The 15,144-nt window shown below is 49.7% G+C and overlaps 1 long non-coding RNA gene across 1 annotated transcript; it reads right to left on the bottom strand.

Moving 5' to 3' along the window:
• Window positions 1-430: 430 nt before the first annotated feature.
• On the bottom strand, window positions 431-3,263 carry LOC146895623 (uncharacterized). The gene is made up of 2 exons (XR_014997504.2): window positions 2,619-3,263; window positions 431-1,009 (listed from the first exon to the last, which is right to left on the bottom strand). It is a non-coding gene; the product is annotated as an uncharacterized LOC146895623 (long non-coding RNA).
• Window positions 3,264-15,144: the final 11,881 nt, after the last annotated feature.

The following is a 15,144-nucleotide window of genomic DNA, read 5'->3' on the forward strand; positions in this document are numbered from 1 at the left end:
AATGGTTATGTGATCTAATAAAGTAGAAATGACTGCAAGAAAAAAAATAACCATGTCTGTTCCACCCTGCTAGCCAGGCCAAATCACTCTTTCCTGCCCTGCTGTTGTTTGTCTCTCGGAGATGGTTATTTTCAGGCAGGCTGGGAGGGAGGAGCCCAACATGCATGCAGGCCCCTGTCAGGGGTCCAGCCTCAGAGGCCATGAACAGGAAAATGAGATTTGTGTGCTGCCGTACGTTATTGTCTTGAAATGATATAGGCAGGTCACGGCTGTGGTGCACCCCGAAGGAACGCCAGGAAGTAAGCCCTCGGAAATCGTTTAAAGCAAAGAAAGACACAAACCAACCCAGAAGATGTTAGCACAGAACTGCAAACCGGGGCTCCGGGACGCCATATGGCCAGCAGACGCATTTTGTTTGGCACGAAAGGAGTTTGAAGTCTTTGGATTTGTTTTTAATTCTTAAAAATTGGAATATTTTCATATAAATACCCAGATTTCCAAGTGTTGTAAAAAGTTGGAATTTCAGCCAGCTTCTCCAAGAGAATGAAACCACCAGACAGAAACTGACCCTTCTTCAAGGGGCCAGAGGCAAGAAATCTCATCTTCCCAACCATGGCCTTCAATGTTGGGAAGTTTCTTCCTTTGACTACATCCCACCTCCACCCAAACCATCCCATGTTAGAGACAATTTCCTAGAACAGAGTATGGACACTGAGGATCTGAAGTGTCATTCCACGCATTCTGCAAAGGAGTCTGAAGATGGTGATGCCGAAGATGAGGAGTAGAAACCAAGGAAAATGGCTAACGTGCCCAGGAAGACCATCCACGGGTGTTCCTGCAGGGGGGCCTGTGGTTGTGACCACACAAAGTGCCGGAACAGCCAGCAAGAACAAGACAGCTTGAGTACTATTGAGTGGAACCAGGATTCTGAAGGCTTCTTCCGAGTGGAGGATCCTACAGAGGTGATGCCAGGTCTGACCCTATGTGCGTCACTCCCAATACCAGGATCCTAAAAGAGATGTGTGATACAGATTAGGTTCTGTTAAGGAGGATGACTCTTGCAGTTTGCTTAGATATGCCAGACATAAAACACAGATCAACAGAATCCCAAGAAAATAAGGCCATAGGGAAGAAGAAGAATCAGGCTCTGGCCAGCAATAGCAGCTTCTTCTCTGGCTGCTCTCTACCAAAGCGGAGACCCACTGAGGGTGCAGTCAGCTCAGCTCTTCTCTCCTCTGCTCTGGCAGACACCGTCAAGGTGCATCAAGGGAGAGGATTGTTTCCTAAGGACTTCCCTGGATTTTTAGTTTCTTGCTATTGAATAAAAGGGAACACAGCGTTACTGTAAGAGGGCCTTTGTTGAGTGTTGGCCCTTTGTCCGCAAACCCCCACCCAGGACCACTATTCTTTTCTGTGGAATGGAAGCCACATACAGAAGACCCAGGGACACTTCAGGAGCCAACCCTCATGTCAACAGTTCTTTCTTTGTGATGGGCCAATGCTGTCTGCTCATGGGCCTGAAGCTGTGGCCTTCCTCTCTTGAGACTGTCTGGGTTCACCTCCTTCATCCCACCTCAGGGATTGGGCTGGGATTATTCCTATCCTGAATGTGTCTGTATTTTAAATGTTTTAATAGGACCTTCAAATTGTCTTTACATGCTAAATAAATTAACCCTAGCCATTAAAAAAAAGTTGGAATTTCGTGGGCACTGCACAGACGACATTCCTGTCTGACAACACTCCCCTGCACTCAGGTCGTGCTCACTGCTTTACTGCAGTTGCCCCTGGTCTCTATTGTCCTCTGCTAACCTCATCTCTCCATTAGGAGCCAGTCTGGCTAGGATTTGGGTTTGTGTCCCTTTCCAGCATTTGCCTAGTGATGTGGGAGTCCCCTCTGCATGCTGTGATCACCACCGATTAATAAAGAAACTGCTTTGGGCCTATAGCAGGGCAGAACAGAGCTAGGCGGGGAAAACTAAACTGAATGCTGGGAGAAAGAAGTGAAGTCAGAAGAAGCCATGTAGCTCCGCCAGAGACAGATGCCGGATGGAACCTGGCCTGTAAACCACAGCCACGTGGCAGTACACAGATTAATTGAAATGGGTTAAATTAAGATGTAAGGGCTAGCCAGTAAGAAGCTAGAGCTAATAGGCCAAGCAGTGATTTAATTAATACAGCTTCTGTGTGATTATTTCGAGTCTGGGCACGCGGAACAAACAAGTGGCCTCCTACTACAGCCTAGTCTTAGAGGAGTAACCTCCTGGCTTACATTTGTCTTACCTTTTCACTTCCTGGAGCATTTTGCTTTGTCAGCATTTGTCAGGGCTATTGTTCCCTCAGCTAACATCTTAGCTCTGCTCTGTGTTGTGTGGCTCCGGCATTGAACCTATTGCCACAGAACTAACTAATGGCTAATCCAGCAGAGGTCACTTAGCATAGTCTACCCACACCTTTAGGAACCATGGCTAAGAGGAAGAGGCCAAGTGGCTTGTTCAAAGTGATGCAATGACTCGACTCTGAGCTAAGAGCTGCGTCTCACCTCCTTCCGGACTTGTGTCCCTTCATGAGACACAAGTCACACAGTGAGGATTCCCTGCGTCACTGTGCAGTCTCCTCACCTTGGTGAAGTCCGACAATGTAGGCCTGTTGCTCTCCAAGATGGCCTAGCTTCTGATTCACTCTGCTGCCTTGAAGTGGGAGTGAGACCAGCTGGACCCTCTCCTACCCTCCTCGCTGACCAGCTGCCTGACCTTAAGCAGGCTTCCTCACTGGCTCTCTGTGTCATAACTTCCCGACGATGTCAGCTCGGAGTGCCTGCCTCACAGGGTGAGAGTCCCAGGACAAAGGAGCACAAAGGTTGTCTGAAAAGAATGCACACTGTTAGAGCCACTGGGGTGTGAGGAGAGAGACATCCCAAGTTCCCTCCTCTTAAAGGGAGGAAGTGCAGGCTCAGAAGACAGGCCCCAGAGCCAGCTATAGCTGGTGCTCTGATTTGTAACCGGTCTCCTGGCCTCCCTGACTCTGTGAGAATTGGGGCCACATGTCTCAATTGAAACCGGCTGTCCCCAAGCACTCGGACAGGCTATGGGGGGGTGACAGAACTGCCCTAAGGGGTCCCCGCAGGGTTTCATGGAAATTGAGTCCCAACCTAGAGACAGGGTCATTTCATTGATTCCATTCTAAGGGCAAAGTGGGAATGGGGTGGGGGGAGTGGGGGTGGCAGGAAGACCCTACACCTTCCTCTTTACCTGCCCCGGACTGGAATTCGGATCATGTGGGATTAGGCCGCCTTGGGATCCTCGGGGCGGGGGACGGGGGGGGGGGGGGGGGGAAGCGGGGGGGGGGGGGGAGGCGGGAGGCGGGGGGGGGGGGGCGGGGAAGGTCCCCCCAACCCCCGCGTGGGACTGGTTCTCAGCTCACCAAGGCAGGCTTGGGAGACAGGAGTGCAAATGAACACTGGCTGTGAGCTCGCAGGACCTGCCAGCGCTCAGTTTAACTAGATTTCTGCAGTGACATCCAGGCATGTTCTGCATTAAATTAGAGCTGGTAATTTCTTTCAGAGGGCAGCAGCTCTGAAATGGCATCAAGGACGAAAATCTGTTCCTTGAAAAACGACACCATATGGGCCCGCGCTGCTGCAGTTGGGGGAAAAGGCTCGGCCTCTCTTTGTTACTCATCAAGCCGGCGATGTGAATGTCAGATTCGCAACAGAACCATATACTAACGGCACCCAAATTAGCTGTTAACAAGGAACTCCGGGCTAGCTCAAGGCAAGCAGATTGCTCTGACTGTGAGAGACGGAAAAGCACTTTAGCGAAAACACTGCTTATTGATATTCCCCAGCCTCAGAAAAGATCACTTCCCGCTGCCAGTGCAGCGCCAGAGCAGGATGGTGCCCAGGCTGCTGTCTGCCTGAGTGCCAGGAGCCGAGCCAACAACGGAACCTCCAGGTTTAGGAGGAAAAAAAAAAAACTTGTTCCAAAGAAGCTGTTAAGAGTTCAGAGTATTGGTGGGAAGAGGCGAGGATCGGACTTGAGATAGATCCGGCGGGGGCACCAGGTCCTGGGGGAGGCGGCGTGAGGGTTTCAGAGCATAGTCCCTACCCGGTTATCCTGCAACTTCACAAAACTCTAATGAAATCGCTTGTGGAGCACATCGAAGTGGACACGTGATGTTTAACAGATGAAACTCGTCATCCTAAATTCCCTCCCCTTCTCCCCCCGCCCCGTCCTAAAAATTATGGGTGATTTGGGGTTTTTTGTTTCGCTTTGTTTTTGCTTTTTTCTCTGAAGAGGATCCTATCTGTAGTTACACTGAGCCATCGCTAGTGGCAAACATCTCTAGCAGACAAACTCTGGTCCAGCCGAGTTTCTGCGGTCCTTGGCTTCATGGTGAGGACCTGGGGGTGGGGGTGCGCAGCTAGACAAGAATCTAAAAATCAAGGACAGGCCATCCTTTGAGTTGATTCCAGGATTGTGGGCCAGGGAGAAGGGGGCCCAGGAGGTAGAGTGGGTGCTTATGGGTGCTTAGGGTCACAAAACACAGCCAAGGGAAAAAGGAGCAAAGAAGAACAAAGCAAAGGCAGTTGGCGAGCAGAAAAATGGTGTCCAGGTGGGTGCAGGTGGTTTGGACCAGGAACCGGTCCAGCAGGAGGAATGTAGGTAGTCTTTATTAGGTGCTAGGTCTACATTTGGGGAAGCATCAGCCCCTAGTGGGCTGCACAGTGACTTCTGGGCCTGAGAGTTGAGTCACGTGAATTCTCAAGTGGAACTCCATGCCCTCAGCACGCACGAAGCACAGTTGGTTGAATATTGGGATTGGTGGAACTTGTCCTCCTCTCAAACTACTGAGGTGACAGGACAGATACAGAGGTACCAAAGGTAAGCTAGACGCAGGAGGCGCTCTGAGGAAGGGCTTGAGATAATGTGCTAGAGCTACAGACGAGGGCTGAGCTCTGTGCTGTGACATCCGAGGGAGCATAGAAGAGGCAGCATTGGAAGTGGGTCTGGAAGGATGGTGTCTTAGGGTTTTTGTTGCTGCGAAGAGACACCATGACCATGACAATGCTTATAAAGAAAAACATTTAACTGGGGATGGCTTATAGATCAAGGTTTAGTTCAGTCACCATGGTGGGAACCATAGCATGGTGCATGCAAGCAGGCATGGTACTGGAGAGTCAAGTGAGTTCTACATCTGGATTGACAGGCAGCAGGAAGAGATAGTGACACTGGACCTGGCTTAAGTTTCTGAAACCTTAAAACCCACCCACAATAAACATAGTTTCCCCAACAAGACCACGCCTACTCCACAGGCCACACCTACTCCAACAAGGCCACACCTCCAAAAAGCGCCACTCCCTATCGGGTCGTTTTCAAACCACCACAGATGGTACCAAATAAGCACAGGACTTCCAGATCTTCAGGTCCTCAACATACAAACAAGACCCTTGGAATCCAGTCCTTGCTGGTCTTAATGCAAAGCCAGCCTGACTTCTCTTTGTCAACTGGCTCCCTTGTCTTAAAATGTACCGAGGGGACAATATGGCATCGAGATAACAGGAAGAACATGGGAAGCCATCTTTGCTCTGGAGGAAGTGGGAACTGGGGGCAGACCTAACATGGCTTTAGAGAGAGAGTCTGACTGGTCCATGGCAGTGCAGTGGATAATCTTGACCTGTGGACAAGCTGCCGGGCCTCCCTATGGGGAGAGATAAAAACCTTGCTTCTGACAGTTCTGCTATCCAGTTCTCAAAGGTTTGAGAGACATGCCTGCACAGCTGACATTTATGAAAGGATAGGATTGGGTTTTCTAGTGACATCCATAAATAGTTACTAGGAATGTCATGGGAAGTGCTTTGGTTCTCGTCTGTCTTCTGGGGTGCCTCTGGACTGCTGCTGGCAATGGCCCTTCCATCTAACAAACAGCTGCGAGGCTGTCCAAAGGCTCCAGTGTGAGCAATAACCCCCAGTCAGCACCTTCTAGGAGCCATGAGGTAGAGTCAGGGTTTTGAAGCTTTTGCTGGACCAGGTGACTGAACTATGGTTTATCCCTGTGGGGCCTTCACAGCTTCTCACTAGCACTCCCTCTGCATCGGTCTAGGCTCCCAGCCAAGGACAAAGCTCATAATACAGGTTCGATTAAAGATGACTTCTTTGTCCATTCAAGAAACTTACATTTTATTTTATTTTATTTATTTATTTTGGTTTTTCGAGACAGGGTTTTTCAGTAGCTTTGGAGCCTGTCCTGGAACTAGCTCTTGTAGACCAGGCTGGCCTCAAACTCACAGAGATCTGCCTGTCTCTGCCTCCCGAGTGCTGGGATTAAAGGCGTGTGCCACCATCGCCTGGTGAAACTTACCTTTTAAAAATTAATGAAGAAACAGTCACACAAGGACGGCTGCTCCCCTGCTGGATGGAAAGTAAACTTGGAGAGCAAAACAGAAGCGCCTGCTGCGCAAGCCCACGGATCCTCAACACCCACAGAAGAAAGGTCCAGCGTGGCAAGGTGACATGTGCTAGGAGCCTCAGTGTTTGGGGGTGAGCAGACAAGAGGATCCCTGGGAACTGCTGGTCACAGTTTAGCCCAAACAGCCACTTCCAGGTTCAATGAGAAACCTTCCCCCCGAAAAAAGTGGGCAGCAGTGGCTCATGCTTTTAATCCTGGCACTGGAGAGGTAGAGGCAGAGGCAGGCAGATCTCTGAGTTCAAGGCCAGCCTGGTCTATAGAGCTAGTTCCAGACAGCCAGGGCTACACAGAGAAATCCTGTCTTGAAACTCAAAAATAAAGTCAAGAGCAGCCAAGGGACACACTTGATGTTGTCCTCTGACCTACACACACACACACACACACACACACACACACACACACACACACACTAGAGAGAAGACTCAACAGTTAAGAGCACTTGGTTTTGCAAAGGTCCTGTGTTCAATTCTCAGCACCAACATGGTGGCTCAGAATCACTCAAAACTCCAGGTCCGGGGGATCCAGTGTCCTCTTCTGACCGCTGTGGGCACCAGGCACACACATGACACACATATGAACCTGTAGGCAAAACACTCATACACATAAAATAAAATAAATCAATATAAAAATGTAAACAGCACACACAAACAGAAAAGCTTTCTAGGTGCAAGCATCAGAGGCTCCGTTAAAAGGAGCTTCAATCTTTACAAACAACAAAGGAACGGCAGCCAAGTTCATACAGACCAGCTTCGTATCCCTACCTGCCGTTCTGTCTCTGTCTCTGTTTCTATGAGACCAGGCTGGCCTCAGATTCAGAGAGATCCACCTGCCTCTGCCACCCATGTGCTGGGGTCAAAGGTGTGCCCCACTTTGTCTCTCATTGGCTTTCACTTGGGTTTTAGTTCCAGCTCCACAATAAAAATGATGTGGAGGTGCACACACCTTTAACCCCAGCTCTCAGGAGGCAGAGGCAGGCGGATCTGCAACTGCAAAGCCACCCTGGTCTACATATCAAGTTCCAGGCCAGCCAGGGTTACAGAGTGAGACCCTATCTTAAGAAAGAAAGGAAGAAAGAAAGAAAGAAAGAAAGAAACCATAAAAAAATTCTAGAATCTTCTAGTCCCAGGAAAACCTACAGATTTAATCAAGGTTTATGGATTTACCATTGAGTAAAGGAAAAAAGTGAAGCCCAGAACACAATGTTAGGTCAACTAGAATTACAATTGACAGAAACATGTTTCTTATTTTTTAAAAAACGTCCTTTCTGTGAGACAAATATCAATTCCTCCAACGATGCTTACAAATCAATCTTCGGATGAACAGCCGCTACCACCTCGCGCATTTCCCTGGCGCTGTCTGGGTGCACGACGCATGCGCACAGACTCCTTTGGCGTGACCTTTGGTGTCTGTGCGGATGGAGAGATCCGTCTTCCCCAATTATCTCTACAGCGGAGCTCTGCAGTGCCCGCCACGGTTTTCACTCACCTCTCCTCAGCTTGACTGAGAGCTTTCTGAGCTGGCTTCCACCTAAACTCATCAGGAAAACAAGTTCTTTTTGAAGATATCCCTTAAATCCAAGAAAAGAAAGGTTATCAATTTTTTTTTTTTAAAAAAAAGTGCAATGCAAAGGCTGAGTGTGGTCATTTTTTAGGGTGCCCGGCCGAATGGTTTAAATCACAGAATGAATTTTCCCATGAGGCTGGAAGTAGGGTCCCATTATCAGCAGGGCCAGTTTCTTCACCTTGGCCGACAGACAAGCCATCTCCTTGCTACGCCCTCAGTGCACCCCTGAAATATTTCTGTGTGCTCCTTCCCATTCTCAGGAAGACACCAGTCAAGTTGGATTAGGGTCCGTCCTAATTTCATCCATTTTCATTCATTTATTTCTCCGGGAACCCTGTCTGCAGATATTGTGACGTCCTCCGATGTGGGAGCATCTACAGCTCCAGTGGAAGAATTTGCAGGGGGCCACAGTGAGAATCTTCACACAGTAATATGCCCACACGCATGACTTACAATCCAGCCAAGACTGGAGGACATCCTTCTACATCAATCATACACTTCTATGATTTATGTTTTGCCTAGAACAGATAGGCACAAGGGGTCTAAGTTTCTACCTTACAGTTCAGACAGCCCTGAGGGAGTGGACTGCAGGGGGAGGGGGTGGCTTCTCTGTCAAAGTCAGGGTCAGTTGTGCTGGCTTCTGGACAGCAGCTGCTAGGGCAGTGGAGTAATGAGGAGGGGTGGGGAGGGTGGAGAGCAGTAGGGAGGGGTGGGGAAGGGTTGGAAAGGGTGGGGAGTGATGGAGGAGGGGTGGAAAGGGGTGGGGAGTGGTTGCAGGCTTGAGAAGTGAGCAGACAGCTTTCCTGGGAGCCATGATGCTTCTCCTGGAGACGGTTTTTCTCCCCTAAAGGAAGTCTTCCTGCCTAGGTAGGAAGTGAGGGAGCAGATCCGGAGCCCTGGACTCCTGTCTGTTTCTCCTGCCCTGGGCCCAGCAGACAGACATTATGGAGAAGACCAAGGCAGAAAACATGGCCTCCTTAGTGTCTGGCTCACCCCTTCCAGATTTCCAAAGAAATCCACACACACAAAAATTTCCCTAAAGCCACCTCCCTTACTCTGCACACACTCTGGGCCCTGTCGCTGGGAAAGTTCCTGATTTCCCTGTGGGGAGAGTGGGTGTGCTTTGTGGCATGCCCGGGAATGCCTGTAATTTTCCACCTGTGGAGCTCCCACAGTGACAAGTCTAAGCAGGAGTGACATGGAGAACCCCGGGGTGGCAGCGCAGCTACTGGTCTGCTGAATCGGGGTCACCCAGAGGCACTCAGAACTAAACCCATTGCAACGGGACCCAGAATGTGAGTGCCTATTGCATGCCAGGACTTTAGACATCCTGTGAGACAAGCCCCCTGCCCCAGACACGGCTCATTACCTCCATCTTACTGATGAGGGGGCCAAGGTTAAACCTCTTGCTTCCTTCCCTCAAGATCAACAGCCCTGGAGACAGTTGGAGTCTGAACAGAGGCAAAGCCAGGCCCACTCTCCCAGTACAGTGTTGCCTGCCTCCGGGTCTGAGCCACAGGCGACAGGGTGGCAGAGTCCCAGGCAGCCCCTCGAAGGCCGCTGCAATCCACACCCGCCTTCTCTTCTGCTCCTGCCAACTGCAGCTTCGTGGGACCACTCGATGCTCTGCTCAGGACTTAGCACAAAGACGCTCTTAACAGAGGAGAACGGAACTCAAGTGCCCTTAGGTCAGGACACAAGCTGTGCCAGGTCACCAGGGTGAGTGCCCTCACCCTGATTCTGGACAAAGTTCGCAGAAGTCCCTTGGGGAACCCTCACTGAATCCACAGATGATTGCCGCACGTGCTCAACTTCAGTCCTTGCAGGGTAAGGGGGAAAAGGTGTGAACAGACCTCCAGAGCCTGAAGGAGTAGCCATTGGTGCCCAACACTGCCTTTCTATCCCCCTCCTTAACCCTGAGTCTTTACAAACGCCTCTGTTCTGAAATGGCAGCATAATCAAGAGGAAAGACAGACAGTTCTGCCTCACACTGCCACAGTGTCCTTGCGGACAGATCCTAACCCCATCACGTGCTTTGCCTGCCAGTCTGAGCCAATGGCGATGACCCCCTGCTTCCCTGGGGAGGGTGAGAAGGGAGTGGGGGTGGGGAAGAATGTTCCATGAACATCACGTCCTGCAAACCACTCGACACCATTTGGACTTCCCCCGCCAGAGTGGAAAGCGCCAACATTTCCGTTTCGTCCCCTGAAGCTTCAGACAAGACATTTTCCTGCATTTCCCGGGTGTTCTGGGAAAGGAGGGTTTTAAGAAAATAATGGATTTTCTGTTTTGAAGTTAAAAATCAATCTAGACATTAATTTCTGCTTAGACACAGACCTTCCTTAGCATGTACCAGTTAAGAGGTGACAGCAATCGCGAAGTTGGGGGAAACCCTGCTTGCCCTCTCACCTCCTACGGAGCCAAGTATTTGCTTTCCCTTTTTCTTAATCTAAACTAGTCTCTTCTGCAAGCCCTTTCTAAACAGCTATTGATTTCCCCAGCTTGAATAGCCCATTAATAATGCTGAGTTCTCAGGAGTCCCTTTAGTGCCTGCGCTTTGTTTGGGTTGGACTTGCTCCCTGGGGTCCTCTGGGGGAGTCTGCCTTCCTCAAAGGCCAAACTGGTTCTCAGGGTGATTGGAATCACAGCCGCACCCCAGTCTGGGTGGGGGGGGGGGTGGGCAAATGAGCTTGCAGGGAAACTAGCTTGCCCTCATTGCAGCTGGTCCTCACTGCTGCTTCCTCGCAGGGCCTGCACCCACAGCCAGTCTGATCGGTGCCTGGCTGTACCCTCAGTTCATCAGGGGCAGACCCCTACCAAAGGACTACATGGCAAGGAAGAGGAGAGCTACTCATGTGACCCAGGGCTGCCTGCACATTCTTTGGGCAGCTTCAGATAGACTTTGGCTTCTTCCAAGGCTTCTTGTTCCAGCCCCAGATTTCACTGTGGCGATGCCTTCTGCGGAGGTTCCAACAACCCGGCCCCTGGTGTAATGTGACAGTGCCTCACGCCATCTGCCACCAGTCACTGGTGCTCTGATGACCCTGACACCCCTGCAGCCTGGCTTGTGCTCGCTCGTGTGGTCAGGAGGAGTGTATGTAGATCAATGTCTCCACTAGAAGACAAGAGCCTGAACGATGCTCTCTTTCTCCTTCGGATTGCAGGGGTGTTCAGTGTGACCCTTGTACAGTCTCCTAGTGTCTATCACCTCAACAGTTGGCAGTGCGAAGGTGGGACATGTCAAAGTACCCCTTCTATCGACTGTCTCTCTTCTGCCTAGGAAAACAGGTAAGTTTGAGCCTATGTCTTACACTTGAGTTTGGCTCTCTGGGCAGCCCAGGGTAGATGGTCCAGCATGAGACTCTCAGTCATTTGAAAGGGCTATCTTGAAGGAGAGGCTATTGCCAGGTATGGTGGCAATATAGCCGCATTCCCAGCACCAGGGAGGCTGTGGTAGGAAGATGATCAAGAGTTTCAAGGTAAACCTGTGCTACAGAGACAGTTGTTGTTAACAGCACTAGGGAGGAGGAGGGGGGGAGAAGGGGGAGAGGGGGAAGAGGGGGAGGAGAGAGGACTAACTGTTCAGACTCAAAAGCATTCCAACACGGAATACAGTCAGTGAGGCGCTTAAGTCATCCTTCTCTCTCATACCTTGCCCTTCTTCTTCCTTTCTCATCCCGACCACCCTCCTCTTCCTTCCTCCTGTCCTTGCTTCCATACAAGCCTCTGCTTGGCTGTGCTATGACATGCTTTTTCTCCACTTCTACATTCTGCTTCCCAAGGTGTTTCATCCCAGAGAACACCTGCTCCCTCCGAAGGAGGCTGCCTGAATTATAAATGAGCCTCCAACAGATAAAGATGTGCTCAATGGAACGGAAAAGAGAAAAGCAGGCAAACAAGAGGCCAGTCTGCTTCCCTGAGCATCCTAAAATGGTACAAACTTTGCCTTCCCTTGGGCACTAGCCTGAAACCCCAAGCCGGCCTCAGGATGGTCTGAAAGTGTGCCTCCCTCCACCCAGTCCCCTTGGCCACTCCCTTTAGTCTGGGCAGTTCTGCCCCCCTCTGTTTCCACAGTCCGGTGGCTAGAGTGTCCCCATCATCTGCCTTCCCCAGCTGGACATGAGCTCCCAGTCACCTGTCTTTGCTCTTCCTTTTTAGCTCGGGGTGAAAGCATTCTGCGAGTGGACTATGGCCGATTCCCTTCTGAAGATGAAAGGCCCTGTTCACGGTTATTGGTCGGGAAGTAATGAGGAAAGGCAAAAATGAAAGTACTATGGATTTAAGGGCTCCCCCAAGCTCCTGTGTTTAAAACTTAATCCCTACTGAAACAATATTTAGAGGTGGAGAGGTCGTGGAGATGTAGATTAGCACCACTGTAGAAGGGGTGGGCTCTGGAGATAAAGCTGAATTCAGTCTCCCATGCTCCCGCTCCACGTGATAGGACAGCATGACACTCCTCACCAGATGTGGCCTCTCATCCATCTTTGACTTCCAGCCCTTGGACCGCAAGCCAGATAAACCTCCATTGTCTATCAGTTACCCAGCTGGGGCTCTTTGATTGCAGCAGCATGAAGTGGCCAAAGGCAGAGAGGACAGGGACGAGGGCTGCCGAGCATCTACCAGGCCCCGGGATACGGCTGGTCGGTGGTCAGTTCTGCCATGCAAATGGCAGGTCTCAGAAGAGTCTCACAGTACTGCTGCCAGTGAGGCGTTACTGGGGTGTGTCGCCTGTGTCGGAAGCTTGCCGCTGGCTCCAGGGTCCTACTGCTGTAAAGAGCCACATGAGGACATACTGTGATTGTGTCTCCAGCCAATGGCAGGAGAGCCTGTGCTGGGAGGAGTCCCGAGCCATGCTCTTTCTGGTCCTCCTCCCTAACTATGTTATTTTTTGTCTGACTTTTCTTTATCGTCCCCTGTGAGTGTGGTCTCCCTTTCTTATCTAGGAGGCTTGGTTCTCCAGTCTCTCTCAGGCTGGAATCCTCCCCAACCATACCTATTGCTGTACACATTTAGACAACGGCATGCATCCTCAGAGTGCAAACACAAGGAACCCCTGCTCTGGACCAGAGCCCTCTCCTGCAGATATAGGGAGGAGTATTGTGATTCTCAGTAGGCTGCTGAACCCCATTTGATGTCTCCCACACATCCTGCAGAGTTGGATAAGACAGAAGGTACCTGCTTACATTTAAATTCGGATAAACAATGAAGTCGGCATGATTACATCCCATGCTGCAGTTGGAAGATACTCACTAAAAATATTCACTGTTTATCTGAAATTCAGATTTAACTCAATGTCCTATATTTATATTTGCCAAATCTGACAATTCTCCCAGAAGCCCTGTTGTAGTTATTTTAGAGAATCCAATTACAGTCCCTGTCGGGACCACTGAGGCCCAAGTGGAGTCGTTTGAGGTTTAAGAAACTTCAGGAATTTAAGAATTGTTCATGTCTTCTCCCAAATGAATTCGAAACTAGAAAAAGACTTATTTGCTTTTAAAAATTGTGGCAGTCTTGTGGTATAGTCATGGCTGAGCTTGAACTCGTGATCCTCCGTCTCAGCCACCTTAGAGCTACACCTATGCTGCCTGGCTTGCCACAGATTTTTTAAAGTTTGCTTTTAAGGTGAGCTAAAAATATAATTTTATGTCACAGATGATGACACATGGATGTAATCAAAGCTCTCGACAGGCACGGGCTGTAAGGTCAATGTAAGCTCAAGGTTAGCTTTGTCTATACATAGGGAATTCCTATGTATATTGAAACTCTGTCTCAAACACATATATATGTATGTATATATACACATACATACACATATATACACATACATATACACACATATATATAATATACATACACATATACATTCATATTACATATGCTGTATAAAAGGCATGGTCATATGCATCCTGTCTTTTCTAAGATGACCCCCCCCACCCTTGTCTAGGAATGCAGACAATCACTACCTGGATTGTTGAGGGATCTGAAGCCTGGGGAGATAATGACTTGCTTACAGCCTAGGAAATAGTTCCTCGGTAGAGCCTAAACAAATTAGGTCTTAGGCTCCCTTTACCGCGCTCCTTCCTATTCACGCCTCACCTCCTTCTCAGGCAAGAAAAATAAGTAAATAAAAATAAACACACACACACACAATCTCTTGGAGGACACTGAGAGCGAGAGGTGAGAGAAAGTGCCCCGAGCTACTGGTGGAGGAAGAGCCAACTAGAATGGAATGTTTTAATTGATCTCTGTGCCAACAGCTGCCAGCTCCCAGGGCATACAGCTGCTATTTCTGAGTCAGCAAGGAAGACTGAGATTCGCACACCACAGTGCAGGGTTTTGGTTTTTTCCCCCCTCTCAGTGAGATCGTGCAAAACAAAAGCTTTCTTTCCCTTTAATTGGCCAAGCAATTGGGAGCCTGGACCCTGGGGATACTACCCAAGGTCACTTACAGACTTTCACCTAAGTTTCTCCTGGAAGTCCCAAGAGACCCTGCCCTGCTGAGAAGCTGGGTTTGCTCTGAGGTGTAGCAGGAGGCTTCTGACACGTGGTGCAGTTTGTGAAGGATTTGACAACACAGCGGTTATTCGAGTGACCAGCTGCTTACTGGCTTGCTCCCCATGGCTTGCTCAACCTGCTTTCTTGTAGAATCTAGAACTACCAGCCCAGGGATGACACCACCCACCATGGACTGGGCCTGCCCCCATTAATTACTAACTGAGAAAATAGAGTTAGATCTCATGGAGGCATTTCCTCAGCCTTCCTTCCTTCCTCCTTCCTCTCTGATGACTCTTGCTTGTGTCAAGTTGACACACAACCAGTCAGTCCACCAGCCCTGTTTAATTCCTTCAGTACACTTGCCCAGGATCTGCCATTTTTTCTCTATTCATTCATGTTGACTGTCATACTTCCACAGAACATGTGAGTTCTGTGTGGGCAGGCCATGTCTGGTCTGTGTATTTCTCAGGGCTCTTGTGATGAAGTACCTGAGAACCAGGTGGCTCCCGACCACAAAGATTTATTCTCTTACAGTGTTTGAAGCTTGAAGTCAGGCTTCAGAGTGGCTGCAGAACCTGTTGTCTCTGAAAACCTCCAGAGATTTCACTTCTCAAAGTAGCC

Source organism: Myodes glareolus, chromosome 2 (assembly GCF_982192425.1).
Source record: "Myodes glareolus chromosome 2, mMyoGla1.1, whole genome shotgun sequence".
NCBI classification, from domain to species: Eukaryota; Metazoa; Chordata; class Mammalia; order Rodentia; family Cricetidae; genus Myodes; species Myodes glareolus.